This window comes from Lactuca saligna, chromosome 4 (assembly GCF_052625555.1).
Source record: "Lactuca saligna cultivar CGN05327 chromosome 4, ASM5262555v1, whole genome shotgun sequence".
Taxonomy (NCBI): Eukaryota; Viridiplantae; Streptophyta; class Magnoliopsida; order Asterales; family Asteraceae; genus Lactuca; species Lactuca saligna.
This window is the reverse complement of record NC_136420.1, coordinates 299,648,457-299,658,711: the sequence shown is the minus strand read 5'-3', so window position 1 is coordinate 299,658,711 and position 10,255 is coordinate 299,648,457.

The window sequence follows — 10,255 nt, the reverse complement described above, 5'->3', positions numbered from 1 at the left end:
CGAGTTGAACGAAGGGCAGACTGAAGAAGGAAACTACAGTGGGACTATTGGTCAAGCCAACCCACCGATAGTTAGGCAAAACCACCAGGATGGAGGAAATGATGGACGTGGATGCAAATACAAGGATTTCATGGCATCCAAGCCATCGAGTCTATCCGGAAGCCCGACGCCGGTGGAAGTCATGAACTGGATCTCTGAGATGGAGACAATGTTTGAGAGTTGCGAGTGTAGCAATAGGCAGAAGACTGCTCTTGCAGTTCCTCTATTGAAATCTGGAGTACTAAGCTGGTGGAAGCTATTAGCTGATTCAATGCCCAAAGGTGAAGCAAGCAAAATGTCGTGGGAGGATTTTCTGGTACAGTTGAAGATGCAATACTGCTCTGAGCAGGATCTTCTGGAGATCAGCAACGAATTCCAGAATCTGAAGAAGGGAAGAATGAGCGTTACTGAATACGCTGCAAGCTTTACTGAGAAAATGAAGCTTGTTCCTCACCTCGTCCCAACTGAACTCTCCAAGGTTAACAAATTTGCCCTCGGATTACCAGCGGACTTCGGTCCAATGGTCAAGCAAACTACCACTCTAAAAGCTGCCATCTGGGCTGCTAAGAATGTGGAGACCCAGATACGAGAAAAGGGTCTGGAGAGAGCGGAAGTGGGAGAGAAATGGAAATTTGACGGATCCTCGAGGTCCGGTAAGAAAGCTAGATTCTCGAAGTCTAGTTCGAGAGGAGGAGGATCAGAAGCAAAGTGGTGTGACAAGTGCAAGAAGAAGCACTCTTGGAAGTGTGATGGAGGGGTCACTTGTTACAAATGCGGAAAGCCTGGGCACTATGCCAACGAATGCACCCTTAACCAGAAGGCCTGTTATGGGTGTAATGAAGAAGGGCACATTTTGAAGGACTGCCCGAAGAAGAAGGAGGCAGGAAGACCCAACATACCACCAAAGCCGAAGGCGAGAGCCTTCCAGATGACGCTCGAGGCTGCAAAGGAGGCAGCAGACGTCGCTTCAGGTACCTTTCTTGTAAATGGTTTACCTGCAAATATACTATTTGATTCCGGAGCCAATTACTCCTTTGTATCGCATAAATTTGGTGGAAGATTAGCATTGCCTGTAGAAAAACTAGACAATGCCCTGATTGTAGAAGTTGCCAGTGGCAAATTCGTACCTGTTAGTAATCGTATTAGGAACATCGTCATTAACCTAAACGGAAACGAATTCCATGAGGAACTATTACCCATAGAGTTAAACGGTTTCGACATCATTTTGGGTATGGATTGGCTTAGCGCCAACGATGCCGAGATATTATGCCGAAAGAAGATAGTTAGGATAAACCCACCCGGAAAGGAATCATTTATGGTGTACGGGGACAAACGCAGAGTGAATTCTGGAATCATCTCCTTGATGAAAGCCAGAAAATGTTTGTCCAAAGGATGTGCATCGTACTTGGCATTCGTAATCGATGCTAAGAAAGAAAAGAAAGAGGTGCAGAATATACCGGTTGTGTGCGATTATCCGGAAGTCTTTCCCGAAGATCTTCCTGGATTACCACCTGATAGGCAAGTAGAATTTCGTATAGACTTATTACCAGGAACAACACCGATAGCAAAGGCACCTTACCGATTACCACCGACGGAGATGAAGGAGCTCATGATGCAACTTCAGGAGCTGTTGGATAGCGGTTTCATTCGACCTAGTTCATCACCCTGGGGAGCTCCGGTGTTATTCGTGAAGAAGAAGGACGGAAGCATGAGGATGTGCATAGACTACCGAGAGTTGAATAAGGCAACGGTGAAGAACAAGTATCCATTACCGAGGATTGATGATCTATTCGATCAGCTGCAAGGTTCGAGCTACTTCTCAAAGATCGATCTTAGGTCAGGATATCATCAGCTGAAGGTGAGAGAGCAGGATATTGAGAAGACTGCATTCAGAACAAGATATGGACACTACGAGTTCTTGGTTATGTCGTTCGGACTAACCAATGCTCCCGCAGCATTCATGGATTTGATGAATAGGGTTTGTAAACCATTCCTCGATAAATCTGTGATAGTGTTCATCGACGACATTCTCATTTACTCGAAAAGCCAGGAGGAGCATGGCAAGCATCTACGAGAAGTGTTGGAGGTGTTAAAGAAGGAGAAGCTTTTTGCAAAGTTCTCCAAATGCGACTTTTGGATACGGGAAGTCCAATTCTTGGGTCATGTTGTTAACCAAGAAGGAATAATGGTTGACCCTGCCAAGATCGAAGCTGTAATGAAGTGGGAACGTCCGAAGAATCCCATGGAGATTCGAAGCTTTCTAGGATTAGCCGGATATTACCGACGATTTATCCAAGGCTTTTCTTTGATAGCTGCTCCATTAACAGCTTTGACCCATAAAGGAGCTACGTATACATGGAGTGAGAAACATGATGAGGCGTTCGAGAAGCTAAAGAAGAAGTTATGTGAAGCGCCGATACTTTCTCTACCCGATGGAGTCGAAGATTTCGCAGTTTATAGTGATGCATCTGGAGTCGGGTTAGGTTGTGTTCTGACCCAAAGAGAAAAGGTGATAGCATACGCATCTCGACAATTGAAAGAGCACGAAAAGAACTACCCCACTCATGATCTGGAGTTGGCAGCGGTAGTATTCGCCTTAAAGATATGGAGGCATTACCTCTACGGCACGAAGTGCAAGCTCTTCACTGATCATAAGAGTCTCCAGTATCTCTTTAATCAGAAGGAGTTGAACATGAGGCAACGACGCTGGCTAGAACTTCTCAAGGACTACGACTGTGAGATACTTTACCACCCAGGTAAAGCAAATATTGTTGCTGATGCTCTCAGTCGGAAAGTCAATCTTGAAAGAAGAAGGCCAAGAGCGTTAAGAATTGAAGTCGTCTCGATGATTGTGGAAAGTATCAGGAAAGCTCAAGAAGAAGCCTTAGAAAAGAATGACCGAAAGGAAGAACGTTTGGGAAAAACGTTAGTGTTCGGTACGAACAGTCGAGGACTGAATGTATTCCAAGATCGAATTTGGGTACCTAAGACGGGAGGAATAAGAGATCTTCTAATGGAAGAAGCACACAAGACCATGTACTCGATTCATCCCGGTAGCACTAAAATGTATAAGGACCTAAAACCCTACTACTGGTGGCCGACGATGAAGCTCGATGTTGCGAAGTATGTGGCTGAGTGCATAACATGTGCGAAGGTTAAGGCACAACATCAAAAACCGTATGGGAGTTTAGAACCCTTACCTGTACCCATGGGTAAATGGGAAGACATCACCATGGATTTTGTGACTAAACTGCCCAGAACGAAGAATGGACACGACATGATTTGGGTAGTCGTGGATCGTTTCACCAAGAGTGCACACTTCATAGCCGCCAACGAGAAGTGGTCTATGGATAAGCTCGCAAATGCTTACGTGAAGGAAATTGTAAGACTTCACGGTGTCCCTCTTACGATTGTGTCAGATCGTGATAGTCGTTTCACGTCAAGGTTTTGGAGGAGTCTACAAGAGGAGTTGGGTACAAAGTTGTGTTTGAGTACTGCTTACCATCCGCAAACTGATGGTCAGAGTGAAAGAACGATTCAGACGTTGGAAGATATGCTGAGAGCATGTACCCTCGAATTCCAAGGGAATTGGGACGAGCACTTACCTCTGGTAGAATTTTCCTACAACAATAGTTTTCACTCGAGCATCAAGATGGCTCCTTATCAAGCCTTGTATGGGCAGAAGTGTCGTACGCCATCTTGTTGGCTTGAAGCCGGAGAGAAGCAGTTTATGGGCCCCGAGATAGTCCATGAGACTGCTGAGAAATTGAAGGTGATTAGGGAAAGAATGTTAGCAGCTCAGGATCGTCAGAAGAGCTATGCCGACAAGAAAAGACGACCGATAACCTTCGAAGTTGGGGATTCCGTTTTACTTAAAGTCTCACCGTGGAAGGGACTTATACGATTTGGGAAACGAGGAAAGTTGAGTCCAAGGTTTATTGGACCATTCAAAGTTCTTCAGAGGATTGGGAACCAAGCTTACAAGCTGGAATTGCCCGAAGAACTCAATGGTATTCATAACACCTTCCATGTGTGTTATTTGAGGAAATTCATGGGAGATGTTCCCGACATAATTCCAATCTCGGAATTAAGGATGGATGAGAATAAAAGGCTGATCGAAGAGCCTGACGCAATTATTGACCGTAAGACTAAGAAGTTACGACGCAAGATGGTCGACTTGGTGCTAGTCCGATGGAAACATTCGAATGGGCCGAATCTCACTTGGGAAACAGAGGATGACATGATGAGTCGCTATCCACATCTGTTTGCTGATGCATGATTCCGGGACGGAATCATCCTAAGGAGGTGAGAATTGTAACGCCCGGGTTTTCAGGGCTAAGCATTTTTGTCAATATAATAGTCTAAGTCAACTATTGTAACTCTTTTTGAAGTAATAAATATGAAATATTTGAGTATTATGTGAATTATGTGTGTTTATGTGTTTATTATTTAATTATAAATGTATAATTAATAAAGAATAAAAATGAGCGTCAAAATTAAAGTGTGAGATAATCCCGATATCTCTACATAAAGTTGTAGAATATGTCTCAAGGTTTCCGTGCGTATAAAGAATGCCGAAATCCGAGCTATAACGAAGAAGTTATGGCCCGCCGAAGTTTTACGACAAAACCGGCACGACACCGGGAGACGTAAATAGTGAATTTACGATAGAAGACTTTTTAGCCTTAGCAATATAAACAAAAGTCGTAGAATATATTAAACTAAGAACATCGATAAAAAGAACGCCCAAATCTGACTTCGTATGAAGAAGTTATGATTTTTCTAAGATTCGGCTTAGCAGTGCACGGCCTGAAACTCGAATTTTAGTTCGAGCGGTTTTTGGCTTACGCAACATAAATGAGAGTTGAAGATCTCATTAATAGGAAATCAACGGTAAAAAGACAGACAAAAACAGAGTCCGTATGTTGAAGTTATTAATTTTACGCAGACGTTTAACAGTATAATCTCCTTGTACTGTTAAATTTAAGATCGGTCGAGAATTAGCTGACGGTGTCAAAATGAAAGTTGTAGATCTTATTATTACCTACGCGTGGATATAAAGAACGTCAAAAACGGAGGTCGTATGTGAAAGTTACGGATTTTAGAAGTCGGAAGTGTGCTGTGCGAAAATGGGTGATGTGGCACAATCTTGGCCATTGCTTTCTCCCCAAGGCTTGCCACCAGATGGTGACATGTGGCACCAAGTTCAGCCACATTTCACCCTATAAATACCACCTCTCCCACCCTCATTTTCTTCACACCTTTCCCATTCTTTCTTCTCTTTACTCTCTCTCTCTCTCTCTCTCTAGAACCTCTCTCTAGCCCCGAAATCCCCCGAAAAGCCTAGGGAACCTCCCTAGCACGAGGCGGAAGCCCCGGAGTGCTCGAAGGCTCTGAGAAGAAGAGCTTTTCGGCTCGGGAACGCTGCTCCAAGAAAAGCCCGGTTTTCTATAAAACCCGCTGTAAGTGAGCTACGCCTACGCTATTTTTAATATAACTTTTATTTAATTATAGTAACGTTATTAGGAACTTATAATAAATACTTGGGCTATTATTATGGGTTATATAAGTATTTTTTTGACGCTTATATAATAATAATAATAGCTAGACTATTAATTAGTCTCGACGAATAATAAACTAAACTCTAGTGGTAATAATACTAGGTTTCGTCGAAGAAAAATTCTTTTTAAGAAGCGAAGCGCTGTCTGAGTTCGGAATCACCACCTTTTCCGGTGAGTGCATAGTTACCTTCAACTTACACATAGATATGAAGTATTTTATATAAATTACGTGCTATGTGTGCATATTATCTGAATACTTGCTATCTATGCTAGATGAACGTTGTTATACATGTTTTCAATGATTTAAACTGTATATGTATTTTATATCTACGAAAATGTTGGGGTAAAACATGGGTAGATGTAATAGGTGATGTGTGATAAAATGATGAGAGGCCTCGATGTTGTTGTTGTTGATCCAGTCATCTAGCGGAGTATAGATGACGACCACGGACTCTTCTAGACAGTCCAGTGGAACACTAGCAGGTTCGCAACCTGTAGGTGTTGTGAACGATGTGTTCACCGGTGTACTCCATCCCCCACATGGTTGCCTATTAGGACATTTATTGCTGAGGAATCCCCTTAGTAGTAGTGTCCGTCCCGATGATGATCCTTAGGCTAGGTCCCTTATGATAGGTGTTTAGGGACGTAAAGTGAGGATAACGGGAACGGGTAATCGGGTTATTGTTGATTGATGAAATTAATAAACTTATTGTGGGTTGAAAACCCTATGTGCTCACCAGGCTCCCAAGCCTGACCCACTCAGTTTTATGCATTACAGGTAGTGGCGCATGAGCATAGGTGTGATGTTTTGGACGAGGGATTACGGATATAGGCCTGTAGATATGAAATAAGGTAGTAAGGCTTATATTGTACTGTTTATACTTTTGATCTGTACGAACATGACATCCCGAGTCTTTTAATGAAATACATTTCTATGGAAATGCTTTTGATAAATCTTTATCATATTATTGTTTTGGGACAAATTCCGCAACCCTTTTATTAAAAGATAACTCTGATTTTGAAATAAAGTATAAACAAAACCGGTCTTTTCTGGCCGTGATTTTGGGGATGTCACATCCAAGTATGCACACTATGTTTGTCTATGATCCTTACAGTGTGATGTAGATCAATTGAACATGATTCCAATGATATTCATTTCACAATCCCAAATCCTTATTGTAAATGTGAGAATCCCCGATTCCTATCATTTACCCAAAAATCTGTTAGATTTTAAACTTTTATGCAATGTTCCTCTTGTAATGATTATTCACAAAGTCACCAAAACCTTGTCACCAGTCATTACAGAGTATTCCAAAGAAGGTCAACTTCTATGGAACGGAAGTCTCATATTCAAAGTACATTTCTTTGAGCATCCTTCTTGCATTAAGGTTTTCTAATCTTACATAGATTGAATAACTTCCACCTATGGAGACATTTCCATAGTCCCATTTTGACTATCACTTCTGAACAAGAGTTACCTCTTTTCAGAAAATGTCAATATGGTCCTGCCAAAATTAACACTATACTTCCAAATGTCCCTGAGCAACCAATCTTTGGCAAACCTCAGATTGTCCTCGACAATTGCTTAATCACTTTAGTCATATCCAGTTCTAGACTCTTTCCTTCTAAATACCCTGAGCATTTGGAAAATTTAGAAAGGATGAATATTATAGCACATGCAATCGATCCTATATCCGAAGCATATGGGACACGATTCATGATGTTTGACATAAAGACATGATACTAGACCAGTCTTTTGCTACAATATTTTTTATTTGCTGCCATGTTTTCAAATTTTAACTATGAAGAGGGATGTCGTAATCATAATCGAATTTTGAAAACACAATATATATAGAATTTCTTTCAGTTGAACCATTCCAACATAAAATTCATATATATGTCCTTGACTAAAGATGATTAAAATCTCAATCTAAGCTTCTAGAATTGAAATGAATTATAATTTCCTCTCCCTTAATTATAGCAAAACAACTTTTCAACCCCTGAAACTTCACGAATTGAAACTTTTGTTTTCTATAATTAACATTGCTAACTTGCAACACTAAACGTAATAATCATGCTCCCACTAACATGATGATTATCAGCATAACACTTTATGCTCCCACTAGCTCTGACATATTTCCAGAAATTTGCTAGACTTCTGAAATTTAGATTCATACACCCTTTCTTAGATAGCTCACATGTGTGTCTAAACAATTTTCAGAACTATGAAAAGGGATGCCGTAATCATAGTCTCAATTGCTTAGGCATTTGCCATTTCTCACAAGTCCATGTTAGTGTGCCGGTTAACCACACACGCTCCACTAACGACTTTTGAAAATGCAAATAACACAATTGATATCTACGTAAAATCTACTTGGTGAAAGCGTTTCCTCACCATCATTTTCATGAATCAGAGAGAAACCTTATGACACTTAGATTTTATAGTGTATGAGTTCCTATCCATGTGAATTTGTCAAAACCATAATCACTAGATAAGGTTAGTGACAAATTCAGCCTTACATGGATTAAACTTGTTCAATCTTAATTTCTTGTCACCTTGGTAGCACAAGGCCCACCAATGCTTCCAAGTTGAACTCTGATAACTCACATGCAAATTCAACTTATTTGAAGTAGCTACAGAAATAAGAATTATGTCAACTCATAATAGGTTGCAAACCTTAAGTCGTGTGCTAGTGATAAATTACAGGTTTTACTCTTGATTAAATCCTGAAACTCTTTCAGGATCTTTAAGGCTCCCATTGTCCACTTGACATATAATTTTCCCAGTCAAGAACCATTCCTTGGAAAACAAATATTCAAGGGACAGTGCGGATTCTTATCAAGACTAACACTTCACACAATTGGTCTTAGTTGGTCTTTGTCTCATCCAAGACATCACAACTTACCAATCTCAAATTTACAAGAGTAGAAAACATTTTACTCTTACATTTGACTAGTGTTAATAAATCTTCCTTTATGTCACTCAAGGTTACAATCTTGGAGTATGACTCTAAGAATTGTTTTGGAATGAAGTATGACTCATCTTCTTGATTTTAACCAATCCAACAATTCATGACCTCTCTTCTTAGCCATAAAATGCACTAAAACGTCCTTAGAGTATGAATTTGTGATATGGTTTCATAATCATTAAGATGATCATGAAATATGATACTAAAGTACTCTCCCATCCTTTCGGATTTGAGAAACTCTTATCTTTCTGCCTAAGTTGATTCTTCTCATTTGTTTTGTCATACATTGTAACCTTTCCAATGTTACAGAGTTACACTTAACCTCATAAGTATAATCATATTTACTAATCTTTAGTAAATCATGACAAATCAATCTTTGTGGTGGACCTTGACTAGCGCACACCCAGTGTACCTAATTCCTTAGTCCTTCAATTGACTCACATATACATGTGATCAAAGAATTAGTCTTAATTTTCAAAGATGAATATTCTCATTCATCATACAATACAACTTGTATGATTCCAAGTTTCTGTCAATTGAAACTTGGGTGATGAAAAACTTTCTTCATTTGGTAAATTCAGACACTACCACAAATGAAAGAATCAAATCCACTTTCCAATGTTGCTATTACTGGAAACATATCAACAACAATTTTCCACAAATGCCATTGTAAGGATATTTTTAAAATAAATAAACTTAAAACCATTTTTTTCTTTTATTTTAAAACTTTGCGAAAAAACTTATCCTTACAATCCACATGAAAACCTTGTTGTTATCTATTCCTAAGCAATATATTATAACTCTTAAGCAACAGCTCAAAATTCTGATTACCGAACCATGTGATCGAAACCCACCTTTGCAATCAGAATCAACATATACTTACTTTAAGCTTCCTATCTTTTGATTCTTAAAACATCAGAATGTGTGTGACATCCCCAAAATCACGGCCAGAAAAGACCGATTTTGTTTATGCTTTATAAAAATCAGAGTACTTCATTTTATAAAAAGGTTGCGGAATTTGTTCCCAGAAAAACACGATAAATACGTTATTAAAACATTTTCGAAGAAACGTATTTTTATTCATCTTAAAACGTTTGGGATGTCATCATTAATACAGAAACTTAAGCATAAACAGAACTTACAATTATTTACACTAGTGATCTACATCCCTTTAAATCTCTCAGTGTAATGTCACTTCATATCGCCACCTGTGATGTAAATAAACTGAGTGGGTCAGGTTGGGAAACCTGGTGAGTACATAGGGTTTTCAACCCACAATAATATAATTGTTATGTTCAATCATCAAACAATTAACCCAATTACCCATCCCCGTTATCTTCTTTACTCCTAAGAGTCATCTATCCTACATTCGTTTATTCCAAAGTCCCTTACTTCCAGAGTTATAGGACTGGCACTAAATCCATAGCTGCCGATGTTCGTTCATGAAACGCCCGCGGATCTGGGCTAGTCAAATTAGAGGCAATAGGGGTCGAAAACGACTTTTCGACAAAAGATTATTTAGAATAAATAATCTTAAACAGGTTGTGGAATATGTCTCAAGGTTTCCGTACATATAAAGAATGCCGAAATCCGAGCTATAACAAAGAAGTTATGGCCCGCCGAATTTTTACGGCAAAATCGGCACGGCACCGGGAGACGTAAATAGTGAATTTACGATAGAAGACT